The 18,844-nt window shown below is 43.4% G+C and overlaps 1 long non-coding RNA gene across 1 annotated transcript; it reads right to left on the bottom strand.

Moving 5' to 3' along the window:
* Positions 1-4,566: 4,566 nt before the first annotated feature.
* Positions 4,567-7,099, bottom strand: LOC124681259. The gene is made up of 4 exons (XR_006995787.1): positions 7,042-7,099; positions 6,570-6,916; positions 5,559-6,432; positions 4,567-5,498 (listed from the first exon to the last, which is right to left on the bottom strand). It is a non-coding gene; the product is annotated as an uncharacterized LOC124681259 (long non-coding RNA).
* Positions 7,100-18,844: the final 11,745 nt, after the last annotated feature.

The raw sequence follows: 18,844 nt of genomic DNA, 5'->3' as shown, positions 1-18,844 counted from the left end.
ACATGGAAAATATCCCCAACAAATTAACCTTCGCACCATAAAATGGAGGAATTGCCATGGCCGATTTGACCTCGCTGGCCATCAATCTGCCACTCTGGAGGTCCGTCAGAGCTTGATCGAAGGAGCCCTGACTAGTCGGCGGTGGCTAGGTACGGCGCCGGTGGTAGGAGCTCATGGCGGCGGCGCTCAACCTTGAACGTGGAGCACCACACAACGGATTCACGGAGAAGGACGGCGACAGACGCAGGAGAGATCGTTGGTGGAGGGCGCCGACGGTCTCCGTGGGAAAGAGCGAGGAGAGAATAAGAGAGAAATCTCCGTACAAGAATGAGGTGTCCTCTAGATCAATTTGGTGTTGGCCGCCTCTTCTCTATCATGCTAAATCGATCTCTGCATGTAAGAGCATCCCCACTCGTTGGCGCTCCCCATGCCCAAATCCGGCGATTGTTTCGTCCGGATTGGACGTAAATCTGGCGTGGGGAGCGCCGAAGTTCCAGCCGTCCCCCCGGCAGGACACCCCCAACTTGGGGCATTTGACATATTTCAAACAAATTCGACATAAAATTTAACAAATTCGGCAAACAAGATTCAAACAATTTCGGCGAAAAGCAGTGCAATGTTTAACAAGTGCTGAAACAAATAAAGCACACAATTTCACAAGTTTTGAAACAAATAAATAAAGCACAGACTAGTTGGCGTCGGCGTCGGCGTTGGCGTTGGCGTTGCCTCGGCGCCCAGATCATCTTGCAGCTGTCGATGCATTGTAGGGTCTCGGATCTCCTGGCGCATAGCAATGAAAGCCGCCCAGTCTGTCGGCACCTGGTGATTAGGCTGTGCAAGAGGTCCCTCTCTCTCATATGGTGCTTGTTGCTCAGCCAGAGGAACCGGATGTTTTCGCTCATTTTCAATAATCATATTGTGTAGGCACACACAGCAGTTCATCACCTCCCACATCGATCTTTGGACCAAGTCATAGCGGGGAACCGGACGACGACAAATCTCTGCTTGGAGGACACCAAATGCACGCTCGACGTCTTTTCGGCAAGCTTCTTGTTTCTTCACAAACTCGCAAAGTTTGGGGGTGCTAGGTTTCGAGATAGTCTTCACAAATGTTGCCCACTTTGGATAGATACCGTCTGCAAGGTAGTATCCTTTGTTGTAGTGCCGACCATTGATCACATAGTTCACCGGGGGAGCATGACCCTCAACAAGCTTGGAAAAGATCGGGGAGCAGTTTAGGACGTTGATGTCATTGTTGGATCCAGGCATACCAAAGAAAGAGTGCCAAATCCGGAGATCATGGGTAGCCACTCGCTTCAAGTATCACGGTGCAGCCTTTTTGTGACCCTTGTACATTCCCTGCCACGCAAACGGACAGTTCTTCCATTGCCAATGCATGCAGTCAATGCTTCCAAGCATCCCTGGAAAACCCCTGGCTTCATTTGTTGCAAGGATCCTCTGAGTGTCTTCGACAGTGGGTGTTCTCAAGTAATAGTCCCCGAACACTGCTATGACGGCCCTGCAGAACCCGTAGAAACAATAAAGGGCGGTGGACTCCGCCATCCGAAGATAGTCATCTGCACCATCACCGGGAACTCCATACGCCAGCATCCTCATAGCCACTGTGCACTTCTGCAGTGACGAAAATCCAACCAAACCAGTGCAATCCGCCTTGCATCTGAAGTAGGGATCAAAGTCTCGGATGGCATACACAATTTGCAGAAATAGCTTTCTGCTCATCGTGAAACAACGCCGGAAAACACTCTCACCATGCAATGGATTGTCGGCGAAGTAGTCGGCGTACAACATGCAGTAGCCCTCCAGTCGTTGTCTCGGCTTGCACTTCAGGCGACCTGGTGCCGACCCACCACGTCGACCAGTTGCCAGTCCGGCGTACATGCTTGACAAGCAGCCGAGGATCATCACGTGCTCCTCGTCTTGGGCGGCGGCTGCCATCTCTTCTCGCATAAGCTCGACGAACATCTGCTCCTCCTCTTCGTCCGAGTCCATGGCCGGCGAGGCAAATGGACGAACACCTGACGGGCGTGGTCGAGGCGACCCGAGACGCCGGCCGGCGAGGAGTAGGCCAAAGTCGGAAAACAGGCCGGCGGAGGAGCAGCCAGATAGGCCTTCGTCGAAAGACGGCGGAATATAGGCAGGTGGAGAAGGAGGGACGGCGGAATCTGGGCAACAAGACGACGGGGTGGTGCCGACGGCGAGAGAGATACGAGGGGTGGGGGAGATTTTGAGCGAGGTGGCGGTGGGGTTCGTGTGTCGAGTCGCCGACATATCGGGCCCTTCCCCGCTTTTCACTCGTCCGGAGTCCTCGAGCGCTCCCCGGGGGGCCGGGGTTGGCGTGGGATCGCCGGATGGATTTAGACCCAAATCCGGACGAAAACGAGGAACCGGGGGCGCGACTGGGTCGAATTACGCCGTCCGGATGAGAAAAACGTCGCTCGAGGGCCTCGTCGGGGAGACGAGTGGAGATGCTCTAAGCATGTGGTTGCTGATTTTCTAGGATCAGATATGTACTAGCGAGCTCATCTTTATTTGTCCTCGGTAGATAATATATTGAGCCACTACGCGTGCAGGAAGGATGGTTCGGTGGCATTTTTAGTCTCCTGTTTTTAGGCGTTACTCTGTTTCTTCAGATGTGTGGAGTTCTTTTTTCTTTTCTTTTAATACATTGAGTGACATGTTCTTTTTAATTTCTTGCATGTGTGACACCACCAAGCATTCGTAGGTTTCACCATAATATTAAAGATACTAGCCAAAAATGGCGCGGCGGCACGCCGCGCCAATGCTGAAGCGCTATGTCAGGAGAACCTTGGAAGTACCAAGAGAAGGATGAATGGGCTCAACATGGCCAGTGTCTTGTATTGCTTACCATAGAAGATAAGAACGACACCCCTTGCTTATACTAAAATTTGTAAACATGAAAAGAGGACCACTGATGGTCCATCAAATCGATACATGTGTACAAAACCTAGTCTTACAAAAACGGATAGATAGGTGGGACAGATACATATGCATAGAAACCTGATCATACAAAGCAAAATTTTCTATCAAAGAAGATAAGGACTCCACTTATCTAGACTAAATCTCATAAGTATGTATGAAAAGAAGATCACTGATGATCTACCAGATAAATACATGTGCATAAAAACCAGGTCCTATAAAACATGATAGATAACTGGGACAAATATATATGGGAAAAAATCTGTTCATAGTAGTTGATACTGCATAGTGACTATACTGTGATGGATGATCATCTAATAGCTCGATGGGGCAACACATGAGAACCATTACATAGATAGAACCCAAGTAGTACCATACATTGGCATGCTTATAAATATAGGGAAATTTTATGCCGATGCATGAGCCCCGTCCTGCTCCATGGGGCCCTAGATCTTCTCGCATCCATAGTACCCAAAGATGGTCACTTCATGGGGCTTAAGATGAATTAGCTGAGGGTGCAAGGTAGCACTTCAGACCTAACATATATAATACAGGTAGCATTTCATATAAAAATGTAAAACCTTTAAAATAATATGGCAGTCTTACAATCATATCTATTAATCTCAAATCACAACAGATTGGTTTCAGATGTCTATTAAGATTTCAAACATCGGTTCTTGTTCTGTAGAGCGCAACCCAGAGCGGAAACAAAATGCTAGTCACTCATTAGTATCATACAAAACTAAGCAAAATTTCAACATGTCGGAACAAAATAAATGGGACTTCATCCTATGGATACTTACACCTCCCATAGCATGAAGTCCCATTCAAATTCAAATCTGAACAACCGCAAAGCAAGAAAGAGGAAAATTTAAAAGGTGAAAATTTCGGAAACTTTACCTGCTTTGTAGAGGAATCTAGGCTGCAACTATCCCTTGAGTCGGAGAAGAAGAACATTGTTGTTGACAGATAAAATTGCAGGGGGGGATAACAAGGGGAATTGATAGCTGGTGATAAAGAGAGCAAGATTAACTGAATTGGAGAAGTTTCCTATAGAAATTACCATAAACCTCTCTAAATACTGGAAAGATACTCAATTAAATGGAGCACTTGTATTTTTATTTTTTTGAAATTTTTACTGTAGGGGAGCCCCCCACAGCCTCAAAATTTATTAATCCCATAAAACTGTACAAAGCACATTTACAAAAATAACGTAAAAGAAAAAAAGGAACAAAACTATGGTAGGCTATCTATCCATGATGATAAGACGGGAAGCACATCACTTTTCACAGCAGGGATACTTAAGAACGAAAGAAGCTCGCCACCCTCTGAAATGCCCTTGAAGATCCAACCATTGCGTTGTTTCTATATACTCCAGCAGGCTAGGATCATAATCTCAGTGAAGCAAGGCTCTTTGAGACTCTTTCTAGCTGCAATTAAGGATTCATAGGTTGATCCAGGATGCCATGGACTCTGTAGATAGTTCCAAACACGGATGCTGAATATGCAATTAAAGAACAGATGCCTCCAAATCTTCAAACTGTCCAGAGCAACATAATATAGTCATGATTATTAGTCACATTCCAATGCCACCTCAATAGCATGTCCTTTGTGTTAATTCTATCACGAGGAATAAGGCAGAGAAAAAATTTATGCTTCGGCATGCATTTACTTTTCCAAATCAGGCAAGAGGGAGGATGGTTATCAATATTAGGAAAATGCTGCTTATAAACCGAGCTAGGTCTGAAATCACCCTTGCCAATAGTGCTAATCCATTTATCATGACCAGTCATGGTCAACGGTTCACTCTGAAGCATAAGTTGAAGCTGACCATAGCTAAAACCTAAAAGATCACAACCACAGCAATACGTCAGCGTGTAATGGAAGTGGTTGGCTATACCCGTAGCATCTATCCATTCTATACGTGCTACTCTGTTCTTGTTACAAAGAACAACATAGACTGGTCATCTTTAGAACAGAATTGTAGGTATGCAAATTATTGGATGTCAACTATTTAAATGTTACTATAGTACATGAATAAGGCGATTTAAACAGACCAAGCTAGGAAATGGCAGGCATGGTGATAATATTGGCATGTCGTGCATGGGTCAAACTAATACATCCTGGCAGCTACTTAGATACATATCACTGAACAAAACCTAGAAACAATGGCCATGTTAAAAAGGGAACTACCCGACTCACCTTTTTTAGGATACGATAAGCTATGAATTGGCATAGATAACAGAGTTGCAATTATCAAAAGGGAACTTATGAATATAAATTTGTTAACCTGAATGGTTTTTATGTTGGCTTGTTTGAACAGAGAGAGTATCAGTTGGCCATATATATAACTAAAAAAGTGGCAAAGTATTTAAGGCAAAAATTATGTAGTAATAGAAAGAAGATAATAGACCGGAACATTAAAGAAAATCTCCAGCAGTACAAACAAAATGAAATCACAAACTGATACTTAAAATGTAACAGGGCTCGAAGACAGTGTAGAGATCTGAACTGCAGTGCAAAAACCTCCACTTCGGATCCTAAAATAAAGCATCAGAAAAGGAACTTCAAGGAGGGAGCAAGGAGACTTCGAAACGAACCTTGATGACAGACAAAATCATCATTGTAGAATACACCGTATCTAAATAGTCAGACAACCATAATCATCATGCTCAACAATGTTTAATATTTTAATCAAGTTTTATTGCATATCCTATCTCGTTTCCTGTTGTCAATAAAGAATCACTATAAGAAATGTATAATGGAGAAAGAAAAATACACTGGAAAAATGATGTAAAAAATATAAGGATTGCACAAATCTAACTCAGCAATCAAGGAAAAAGATCCATCCAAATTCATTTAGAATATTTGTTAGCACCAATATCCACTCCTTACATAGCAGAAGTAACTGAACACAGTATAACAAAAAAAATACAGGACAGAATCAAGAACGCCTAATTGTTCAAATAACTGTCCAACCATAAATAAAGAAACATATATTATGGAAAGTGGAACGGGAACCGTTAATTTTTTAAAAGCAATGGTCTGGACTTGGCCCAGCTAATCTTTTCAAAGGCAATGAGTTGGACTAATTTTATAAGTATAGTTACCTGATCTAACTGCTCACACAGATCCACACCTCTACAGACTGACATCACCTAAATAGTTTTAATTTGCCAATATCAAGACAAATGTAGCTAGGACAAAGAAGAACAGAGGGAACATTTACACACCTAAAACATAATAAATAGGCCTAGTTTTTTACTGATGTATTTTTTATCAAGGGCATCAACCTGAAGTTCAATAATATCATGAAGATCTAGGTGCTGAGTGACATGAACAACATCATGGTCTTAATTTATAATGATACTAAGTGTACTGTATATATTACTTGAAGGCTTGCCATCGCATAATTATCTGAATTTTCGATGATATTCATTGGAATCTAGCATAGTAACAAAAGCGGCCTCAGTTCTGCATGGCAAGAAAAGGGAGTTATCAAAAGAGCGAAAGCAAGAAGGTACCAATGGTAATAGAAACAACAGTTTTTTTTTCAAAATTTTAGTAATTGGTCATCTCTAGAAACAACAATATAGGATATCAATCAGTACCTACAGCAAGAAAACCACCCGCTTCTCCCGTTGAGCATTTAAGAGGAGCTCCTCCTTATGTTGATATACAACATCTACCGCATAAGATCAATAGGGCAGTCCCTCTCACATTGGAAATATCAGCATATCCTATTCTTTAAATCGTGTCACAAGAATGCTGGAAAAAAACACCTCGAGAAGGTAAATTTCATAGCTCTTCCATGTCAGCCTTTTTGATCGGCGAGCCGTGGATGGATGACAGCGAGGGTGCTCTCCTCATCAAAGGAAATGAAATACGTGCCCTGTGGCGCCCACCGTCTCCTAGCTGGTGATGATGTTCATTTGCCTCTTCATCTGCAGATATGCAACTTTTGTTGGAGACATCAAAATCAGCATACGAAGAGAAAACTGAAAAGCTTGACTTAGTCCAATCAAACAAAACCCTTGGAAGAGGATTGAGTGAACATACTTAGAGAGAAAGGGAACATGTTACCTGGCTCAGTTCAAGAATTTACATGAACTCTAGATCAAAGTTCACCATGGGCTTCTGCTGCATGCACGAAAAAATAAGCTTTGGACGGAGAGCACGCAAGGAAGCAGAAAGCCAAAAACTAAGGAAAAGGAATAAAGGAAGGCTCTCACCTGCGCCAGCCTCAAAACATAGAGCAGCAATTTCGAGCGGGTCTCTAATGGCGCAAGAGCTTGAGGTAGAAACTCCGAGGCAGAGGAGTACAGCTGGCCACCTGGACTCACCGCCGCGGGAAATGACAACCCAAGCGGCATGTCCATCAGCTCGCACCCAAGCAGGGCCAACCTGCAACACCGAGGTCTAGGTTTGGTAATCCCGCATTTGAGCTCTTGCCTCTTGATGCCAGTGGGTTAAAAAAGAGTGCACACGAGAGAGAGGTGATCTAGAAAATACTTGCGCTCCTCCGACGGCAGCTATGTTCCCTCATCTCCCTCGGTCAAAGCGTCGAACCGCCACCGCCACTATGGCTCTTCCCGATGCCTGCATCACCAGTGAGCACACGGTCATGTCGTCCACTCCGTCACGACCATCAACCTCACGCCACCCCTCTTCGCCTATCTGGCGCCATCTTCCTCTACCGCTTGCTGCTGCAGCTGCCGCTCGCCATGAAGAAGTAACCGGCTGCCGAAAAGCCAAGGAGACGTCGGCCCCCGGGCATCAAAGGAAGCTCTGGCCATCGGGGAGCCGAGGACGCGCCGGACGCCGCGCATCAGAGGAGACGCCGGCTTTCGCGGGCGCGCTGGCCGCCGCACGGACGCCCGACGGCCGGGAAGCCGAGAAGGCGCCAACCGCCGCGGACGTGCCGGCCTCTGGGGAGCCGAGGGGGCGCAGGCTGCCGGAGCGCCGAGGATGCGCCGGCCTCTGCGGGGCCAAGGAGGCGCTGGCCGCCGCACGGACGCCCGGCGGCCGGGGAGCCGAGAAGGCGCCAACCGCCGCGGACGGGCCGGCCTCCGGGCAGCCGAGGGGGCGCAGGCCGTCGGAGGGCCGAGGACGCGCCGGCCGCCGCAGGGCCGAGGAGGCACCGGTCGTTGCAGAGCCGAGGAGGCACCGGCCGCCGCGTACGTGCTAGCCGCCGCACATCAGAGGACGCGCCGGCGGCGGGGGAGCCGGGGAGGTGCCGGCCGTCGGGGAGCAGAGGGGGCGCAGGCCGCCTTGGAGCCGAGGATGTGCCGGCCGCGGCTGCTGCTCCATGTGTGTGCCTCCATATCCTCGCCGCCGGACGCTGATGGAATGCGTGATAAAGAGATTAGGTGGAGAATAGCACGTCGGGGAGAGAAAAGCACGGGTCGTGAACCGACTAAATTTGGTCAAAGCGGTGCACTATTTTAGTTAAAGTCACCCAATACATCCCAGAAAACAGAAGGAAAGAGAGGAGAGCAGGAAGATAGAAATCTCACGGGGCACCGAAATCATACACCAGAAAAAATCAGCGAAAAGCAGGCTATACGTGTCAGCAGGAGGTTAATTCAGAAAGAAGCTCAAAATTGTGGAAAAAAAGATGTTGGTTCCCCTATAATATAGTAGTTATGAAACATGCACAACCAACTTGAATCGTAGAAGGTTGTTACCGAACCACCTAGATCTTACACAGTGATGCAAGAAAAGTGAAACTGCGCCCGTCCTTTTCATACTAATATGAAACAACCCAAATCAAGTGAAACAATTCTATGTTTACATGATTAACTTATGAAATAAATTCTTATAGGCCAAAATATTTGAATTTTTGGTGAACCATTTTTTAACCTAAATGTTTCATTTGATGCAAAAAAAAAAGTAGTGAAATGCCAATTACCTAAATCTTACATTGATGCAAAAAAAATAGTGAAATACCAATTTTTAACCTAAATCTTACATTTGATGCAAAAAAAGAAGTGAAATACCCTGCACGATTGTAGCATTGGAAATTATAAACTGAACTTAACTGAACGTAGTTATTCGGCCAATCACTCAAGTTCTATGTTTCGCCCACTAATCATAGCAGATGTGCAAGTTGATAACCCTGTTTGTATCTTGGGCTCTTGACCTATGGAATGCTAACAACATGCAACTTCTAGTACATGCATTGGTCTTCTTTTCCAAAGTCTATACGACTAACATAATCCTTAGATCAATAAACCGGAATAATCTAAATATGAAACATCAGTGTGTAGTTGATTTCTTACACATGTTCAGTGATTCTTATCTTCATTCCAAGTATTCTCTACAATGTTCAGCAGGCCCAGAATACCCTGGCTCGGGGACAGAATCTAAAAAGTTTAATTCGGCATGGCAACTTGGCAAGGATAAATCAATATGATTTGAGAGATCACTGAAAATACCATCATTAGATCCTTGGTCTCCGGCCCCTCAAAAAGATTAAGAATCAGATCCGTGGTCGTGGATCTTTGTAGAATGCGATTAGGGGCACCGGAGAATTGATGGAAAATAAAAACCAAAGGTCGCCGGCCGGTTGACTGATACCAGCGAGGTGAAGGTGGAGGGAGGAGCGACCAACTCTGGGAAATCGTGGCGGATCAGAGAAAAGGCTTTCGGGAAAGAGAGAAGATGGTGTGGAACAGGGAGGAGCGATATTTTCCGCATGGAGGGGATTGTACAACAGTACTCTTCCAAGAAGCCCATGTTAAAATAACCCAATTTCTATTACGTGCTGGGTCTCTGTCTTGTCTTAGGCGGTGACCTCTCGTTTCTGCCGTCCGATCGAAATCAGACGGTTCGCGCTCCGTCTCGCTAAGTTCCAAACGACTGCCGACGACGACGACGCCCGCACGCGTGGCCTACTCACCTTCTTCCTCGCTTCTGTGCCCAAATTGTTCCTCTCTCTCATCGCAAAGTTCCGCTTCTCCTCTAAATCGATGGGAGATCTCCTCCCCTAAATCGCCGCGCCGCTGCCGAGCTCGTCGCCGGGGGAGCCGTCGGGCTGCTCTGGAGAGCAGAATCGGTGTCGTGGACGCGGGGATCTACCCGCCCGTCCCCGCGATTTCGTCCCATTAGAGGTGGAGAGGAGGCGTCTGCGACGGCGACTTGTTCTGCGTCGAGCCCGCGTCGATCCACAGCTGGTACGCTGGTTAGTGCTTTGATTTCGCGCCCCTGCCCCTCTTACGTGCTTTGATTTTGTTCCGATAGCTAGAGCTGTTCGTCCACCGAGATGATTTTGGCCATGGCCGAGATGATTTTGGTCGTGTCCATGTTGATTTTGTGGCGGAAACTCATTGGCGGCTTGGTATAGTTTGCATTAGCCCCACTGGTGTGTTTGATTCGCACCGGATCATGTCGATTTTGATGATTAGTATCCCGATTTGTACATTGTCACACGTAGCACGACAAGTACCAGATCGAGTTATCGTAGTAGTACTAGTAGCAGATCGAGTTGACGTACTAGCAGTAGTAGATTCGAGTAGTTCATCCTATGCCCCACAGATAAATTCCAAATCCAATGATGGCTGTCATGTAGTTTTGAGTAGTTCAAGGTATTCGTGATGTACATTTTTAGTATTTCAAGTTGCTGTGATGAAATCCAATGTTGATGTGATTATTTTGAGTAGGTCAAGTTGCTCTTGATGCAATCAAATAGTTTGATGTGATGATTTGAGCAGGTCATTTTTGCTGTGATGAAATTCATTGTTGATGTGCTTAAATACAATGTAGTTTTCAGTTGTTTTCATTGTATTTTTGGATATATATTTATCAAGTCATCAATGTTATTAGAAGATTTTTTCTTATTTTTAATGGATGTATGTGTTTAAGTGCTGTTGCATGTATATTTTTAATACTGTGGGTGTATAAAACTTCATTAACATGTTGTTTTGCATATGCATTTTCAAGACAACAAGGTTATAGGAAGATTGACTTACCCTATGGATGTATATTTAAATACTGTAGCTTATAAAACTTGTTAACATGTTATTTTGCATATGCATTTTCAAGATAGCAAGGTTATATTAAGATTGACTTATCCTTTGGATGTATATTTAAATACTGTGGGTGTATAAAACTTGTTAACATGTTGTTCAGCATCAGCATTTTCAAGACAGCAAGGTTATATTAAGATTGACTTACCTTTTTTGATGTATATTTAAATACTGTTGGGTGTATAAAACTTGAGTACATGTTGTTCTGCATCTGCATTCTCAAGACAGCAAGGTTATATTAAGATTGGCTTACCTTTTTGGATGTATATTTAAATACTGTTGGGTGTATAAAAACTTGAGTACATGTTGTTCTGCATCTGCATTTTCAAGACAGCAAGGTTATATTAAGATTGACTTACCTTTTTGGATGTATATTTAAATACTGTTGGGTGTATAAAAACTTGAGTACATGTTGTTCTGCATCTGCATTTTCAAGACAACAAGGTTATATTAAGATTGACTTACCTTTTTGGATGTATATTTAAATACTGTTGGGTGTATATTTAAAATAGTTATGTTGTAGTTAATTATGCTGCTGTTATTTGTAGATATTCCATGGATTCTCATATACCACTATATCTATAATTCATACATTTTTTTAACTGCTATTTTTTTGTTTTTTCAGGTTTTTATTCTGGATCATTTGTTTCTGTCCTCTATTAGGTTGCAATGAAACCTGTAATCCCACTCGTAAGAAATCTATCTCACCATATGCATGATTTTTATGTATATTGTTATGTCATGCTGATTAGGTAATTCCTGCTTTTCTACTTTTTTGTATGTTGCAGAAACATTCTAAACTCCAAAGAGCCGGCAGAAGAACTCTAAATTCAAGAGGATGAAGGACAGGTTACAGTATAAAAATGTATCTCAGGGTGTGCAAGAAGAACCAGTACCGCTGCAGACTGTTCCTCCTTCTGATGAGCCCCCTTTCGATGTGCCAGAGCATCCATTACATGATGAGGAAAATATAGAAGAAGACGATAATGTTTTTGAGAAGAAGGTTTTTTCTGTAACTTTTTTTTTGTTACTACTGTATGCTTCCCCTTTTTCATTTATTTTCTTACTTCTGCATGCTGTAAATGGGTGTTGTTTCTCATGCTACTACATTTTTGCTGCAGAATAACTTATTCAACCGTTCTTCGCCAATGAAGGTTGTTAGTGTTTGCAAAGGAATGACATCTAAGCAGCGTGATTTGATCAGAGGAGCAGATTTTGGTGCCATCCTTACCATGAAGTGTTCAAAGCTAATCCCAAAGTTATGCAGATTCCTCATGGAACACTTTGATCCAGTGGCATGTGTTCTTGATTTTGGTGAGAGGGGGAAAATCTCAGTTAATGTTCAGTCGGTTGTGAGTGTGATGGCAGTACCCATGGGTACACACCCTGTCCCTTACAAGCAAAACATCGATGCAACAAGTTCAGTGCTAGAGATGATGGGGATCAACAATGGGAGGCAACCAACCTTATCAGAGGTGGAGAAGCACTTGGAACGCAGCTATCCTGCTGATGATGCTTACTTGAGGAAGTTCATTATCTTCCTTATGTCTTCCGTGTTTGCTCATACAACTGGAATTTATATTAGCCCAAAGTGTTATCCATCGGTGATTAACATAGAAGCAATCCGAAGGTTGGACTGGGCAAGATTTATTATCGACATCCTCATTAAGACCGCGAACGCCAAAGGAAAAAAGAACTGGTTTAAAGCTTGCATGCCATACCTAATGGTGAGTTCCTTCATTTCTGTTTTGACTCTTTCTATTCTTTTTTTATTGTTTCTGTAACAATTGCTTACAAGACATAATCATTTGTTGTTTGTAGGTTCTATATGTAGATTCACTGGAAACAGACGCTGTAGATTTGCCTCCTGGACCTTGCATTTGTGTTTGGACTAACCAGTTAATAGGGCATGTCGTAGATTTGGATACCAAAACTGATGGATCATTTGGAAATTTACCGGTACTGCCCATTGTTTCTTTTAATTCTTTCATTGTTTTTGGTTTTTGCAAAGTATGAACTTGTTCTCCTAATAAATATACACTGGCTTTTGTAAATAGTTTATTCTTTGTACCTTGCATATGGTGCCATTAAATCATGTTCAACATTTTTATAGAATATCATGTTTGATTTTACTTACCAAGATTTTTATTCTAAATTTTTTGTTGAACTGCCACAGCTCAAGGCTTGCTTTAGGAACAAGACTGTCCTTTTTAAAAATGACCCATCTGCTATAGACATGTTCATCAGATGTCATGCACCAGAATATCCAAACGAAGAAGTAAGTTACTGGTGTTTCTTCTTCCATTTTGACATGAAATGTTTTTGTAGTTACTATGAGTGCACAAGTTTCTAATGTTTTCATTCTCTTTTCTGCTTTTTTGCAACAGAAATTGGTACAGTACAGAGAAGCTGTCATAAACATGTGCATTGCGTTTGAGGATGGCTTATCTCAGTTTATCAGGTCCTTTGCTCCGAATCAAGTAAAAGAAGGCAATCCTGATCTTCACCAGGCAGAGAAGAAAGTTGATAACACGAGCAAGCACAAACGCCATAGGAGAGTTACAAAAGCGCAACATAGTGTCAGGGACGACGGGAATCAGAAAGATGTGCAAATGGACCAGATGGAAGGTGAAGCAGATCCAAGAGACAATGCGGTAAAATCCAAGAAAAGGAAACCCGATGACAGATTTATTGCTGCGGGACGACCTAAGAAGAAGAAGATGAAAGTGACTGTCGTCAGCGAAGATTGTCATGATGAAGGACCCGCAGTTGTTTCGGAAGAAAAAGCATCAGATGGTCAAAGTGTTGACATTACATGTAACAATTTTGTGGAAGATGATCAGACACTCAACAAAGAACCCACGAAGCTATACGAGGAAGATGGTACTGATGAAGGCACTGTGAACATTGAAGAAATTGTTCAGGCCAGTGAGGTAGTACTTCCTATAGTGCCTGTGGAGACAGAAGTATCTCTTCCGCGTACAAACACGGTTGATGCATTGAGGATTCTTCAAGGATATGGTACTGGATCTCAATCAAGCACTGAAACTCCACAAGTTCATATCACTGGAGAAGGCATGCAAGTGGAGCAAGAGGATGAGAGAAGCAATGGTTCTGCTCAACTGAAAACAAAGACGAGTAAATCTGTTTCATTTTCAGATTAGGGGCAGGTTACTCCAGTTGCTAGGAGGCATGTCACTAGATCAATGTCTCCTGTGAAATCTCCATTTCTGAAGGAATATGTCAAAAATACTGCTCCTAGCCCAAGGAGGCTTACAAGGTTTGCTACTGCTGACGCACGGGCTAATGCTAATTTGACGAAGCTTTGTAATTCTCCTTCATCTTCTTCAAAGTCTTACAGAAACATGTCCAAGAACTTTTCTGTCGAACTTGCAAATGCAGAAACTCCAGAATCAGAACATCAGAGGAAGGTTAGAGAGTTGGCAGAAGATTGCCCATCTTTTGATCTCGGTTTCAGTCCTGGGGAGCAGACAGTGGTTGAGCATACAGCTCCTGAGCTCACAATTCATGAGCTCACAGTTCCTGAGCTCACAGTTCCTGAGCAGACAGTACATGTCCAGCAAGCTGAAACAGTACAAAAGGATCAAGATTCACAGGTCGATGAAGTTATTGTCATTTCTAGCAATGATAGCGGTGACTCCCTTGACAAGATTTTTGCTACAATTGAGATGCCTACCTCAGGAGGAAAAGCCATTAACTTGCAGAATTCATCTGGTGTTTCACCTACAACTCCTGGTAGTTCCACACCCATTCCTCAAACAAAAAGGATTTTGAAGCTAGGACCTCAACAGAAATCACCATTTGTTGCAAACGATAAGAAGCCTTCTGTTCCCAAATCAGATACTGAGTTATACAACAAGGTGTGCATGTATGGAGGCAGAAATAGAGATAATTTGAATGATGAAAGGATTATCGACTATGGAAGTTTTTTCGTTGAACTCCGCGATTTATCAGACTCAGTCAAGCCAGGAGGTTGGCTAAGCAACACAACCTGCGAGATCGCATTGCAAGTGCTTTCTGCAGACATGGCCAAGCAGAAAAAATTTGTTATGCCTCTCATGATTGCGGTTAGTAAAATCATTTTCACTTAAAATGTTTCTTTTACTCATTTCCTGGATAAGTCTTTTTTTGCTCTCTTTAACTTTCCCCTTTTATACTTTATAATGGTGTGCAGACTAAACTAAGGAGTGCAACCAACTGTATTTTAGATAGGACTGTTAGGAAAGCTTTCGAGTGTTCACCTACGCACCGCCTAGACCACAAAGATATGGTACGTTCTATCTCTTTTTTTTTAGCTTTTTTGCTTCCTCTATTTTTTCTTTTTTAAAATCTTCCTGGATACATGTTTACTGCATTTTTTTCTGGGTGTTTTTTTATGCAATGATAAATTATTTCAGCGGAGATTCTACATGTAACTAAAAAACTTATTACCAATACATGATTCAAAGAGTTAGAACATCCATTGGAAGTAATTTTTACAATTTTTCTCAAATATAACATGCTTCTCTGTTTCTACGGTTATGTTCCTGCCACGGTTATGCTCCTGATCCTACTTTTCTATTCTACTACAACTGTACAGATAATGTTTTCAGTTCTTCAAGATTTGACACCTGAAGTCAAGAAAAAGGCTGGGCACTACTATCTTATTGTGCTGAACTTGACGTCCGGAAGGTTTGAAGTGATGGACTCACTAAGGCGTGAGGGGGACAAAGCGCTTATGGATGATGCTCGAACAATCATTGGAAGTATCAAACATTTGTGGGCAACAAACTATAGTGAATCAAAAATCGACATCTCGAAATACAAAACAGTGCACATAACTACACCAAGGCAATTGACTACGTAAGGACTAGTTTCTTTTGCATTTCCAATTCTACATTTTCCTAGTTGTCCATGGATTTTCTAGCTCATATATGCATTTTCATTTTGTTATGTTTTCCAAGGTATGACTGCGGGTTCTTCATGCTTAAGTACATTGAGTGTTGGAATGGGAGGAGGATGGCACCAATTAACCCATCAGACATGCCTGCGCTTAGGAAGATATTCCTGAAGAAGTGGATGGATTATGTCGAGAACATGATTGACTGGGAGGAACTTCTCTTCCCAGTAAGTGTTGGAGATATGCCCAAGAGACAATAATAAAATGGTTATTATAATATATCTTTGAGTTTATGATAATGTTTACATACCATGCTATAACTGTATTAACCGAAACATTGATACATGTGTGTTATGTGAACAACAAGGAGTCCCTAGTAAGCCTCTTGTATAACTAGCTTGTTGATTAATAGATGATCATCGTTTCATGATCATGAACATTGGATGTTATTAATAACAAGGTTATGTCATTATGTGAATGATATAATGGACACACCCAATTAAGCGTAGCATAAGATCACGTCATTAAGTTATTTGCTATAAGCTTTCGATACATAGTTACCTAGTCCTTTCAACCATGAGATCATGTAAATCAATTATACCGGAAAGGTACTTTGATTAGATCAAACTCCACTGCGTAAGTGGGTGGTTATAAAGTTGGGATTAAGTATCCGGAAAGTATGAGTTGAGGCATATGGATCAACAGTGGGATTTGTCCATCCCGGTGACGGATAGATATACTCTGGGCCCTCTCGGTGGAATGTCATCTAATTAGCTTGCAAGCATATGAATGGTTCATAAGAGACCGCATACCACGGTACGAGTAAAGAGTACTTGTCAGGAAACGAGGTTGAACAAGGAATAGAGATACCGATGATCAAATCTCGGACAAGTAAAATATCGCGTGACAAAGGGAATCAGTATCGTATGTGAATGGTTCAATCGATCACTAAGTTATCGTTGAATATGTGGGAGCCATTATGGATCTCCAGATCCCGCTATTGGTTATTGATTGGAGAGAAGTCTCAACCATGTCTGCATAGTTCGCGAACCGTAGGGTGACACACTTAAAGTTTGATGTCGTTTAAGTAGATATGGAATATGGAATGGAGTTCGAAGTTTTATTCGGAGTCTCGTATGGGATCCAGGACATCACGAGGAGGTCCGGAATGGTCCGGAGAATAAGATTCATATATAGGAAGTCATATTCCAAGTTTGGAAATGATCCGGTGCATTTATGGCAGGTTCTAGAAGGTTCTAGAAAAGTCCGGAAGAAATCACCATGGAAAGTGGAGTCCCGGAGGGACTCCACCTTGCATGGCCAGCCAAACCCTAAGGGGTGGAGTCCCAGGTAGACTCCACCATAGGTGGCCGGCCACCCCACCTTGGGTAGGACTCCCCCCTTGAGTAGGTTTCCCACCTATGGGAGGTTTTGTTGTTGGGGTCTTATTCGAAGACTTGGACTACAACTCTTGGGGATTTCCACCTATATAATGAGGAGGAGAGGGAGGGGGCAGCCACTCTTGGCCGCACCACCTAGGGCTGCCCATGGCCGGCGCCCTAGCCACCCCCTCTCCCCAAACCCTAGCCTCTCCTCCTCCACATAATACTCCCGCGGCGCATAGGCGAAGCCCTGCCGGAGTTCTCCACCACCACCGCCACCACGCCATCGTGCTGCCGGGATTCCGAGGAGGATCTACTACTTCCGCTGCCCGCTGGAATGGGGAGAAGGACGTCATCATCAACACCGAACGTGTGACCGAGTACGGAGGTGCTGCCCGATTGTGGCACCGTCAAGATCTTCTACGCGCTTTTGAAAGCGGCAAGTGATCATCTTCTGCAACAACGAGATCTAATCTCGTAGGCTTTGGAAATCTTCAAGGGTTAGTCTCGTTCATCCCCTCGTTGCTACCATCTTCTAGATTGCATCTTGGCTTGGATTGCGTTCTCGCGGTAGGAATTTTTTTGTTTTCTATGCTTCGAATCCCTACAGTGGTATCAGAGCCGTGTCTATGCATAGATTGGTTGCACGAGTAGACCACAATTGTTTGTGGGCGTTGATGCTTTGTTGTCTTTAGTTCGAGTACTTTGCATCTTTGTGGCATGGTGGGATGAAGCGGCTCGGGCTAACTTTACATGACCGCGTTCATGAGACTTGCTCCACGTTCGACATGCAACTTGTATTGCATAAGTGGCTTTGCGGGTGTCTGTCTCTCCCACCATAGTGAAGATTCAATTTACTTTTTCTATTGACAATAGTAGTATCACCGTTGTGGTTCATGTTCGTAGGTAGATTGGATCTTACTCGAAAACCCTAAACCACGTAAAATATGCAAACCAAATTAGAGACGTCTAACTTGTTTTTGCAGGGGTTTGGTGATGTGATATGGCCATGATGTGATGATGAATATGTATGAGATGATCATTATTGTATTGTGGCAACCGGCAGGAGCCTTATAGTTGTCTTTAAATTTCTTGTTGAGTAGTATTTCAAAGTAGTTGTAATAGTTGCTACATGAGGTGAACAACCATGAAGACGGCACCATGGACCTTGACGCTACGCCGACGATGATGGAGATCATGCCCGTTGATGATGGAGATCATGTCCGTGCTTTGGAGATGAAGATCGAAGGCGCAAAGACTAAAGGGCCATATCATATCACATTTGAATTGCATGTGATGTTAATCCTTTATGCATCTTATTTTGCTTAGAACGCGACGGTAGCATTATAAGATGATCCCTCACATTAATATCAAGATAATAAAGTGTCCTCCCCTCGTATGCACCGTTGATATAGTTCGTCGTTTCAAAGCATCTCGTGATGATCGGATGTGTTAGACTCAACGATTACATACAACGGGTGTAAGCCATGTTGCACACACGGAATACTTGGGTTTGCTTGACGAGCCTAGCATGTACAGACATGGCCTCGGAACACAGGAAACCGAAAGGTTGAACA

The sequence above is a fragment of the Lolium rigidum genome, unplaced genomic scaffold (assembly GCF_022539505.1).
Source record: "Lolium rigidum isolate FL_2022 unplaced genomic scaffold, APGP_CSIRO_Lrig_0.1 contig_37881_1, whole genome shotgun sequence".
Classification (NCBI taxonomy): domain Eukaryota; kingdom Viridiplantae; phylum Streptophyta; class Magnoliopsida; order Poales; family Poaceae; genus Lolium; species Lolium rigidum.
The sequence above is the reverse complement of the archived record's forward strand: the minus strand, read 5'-3'. Positions and strand labels throughout refer to the sequence as shown.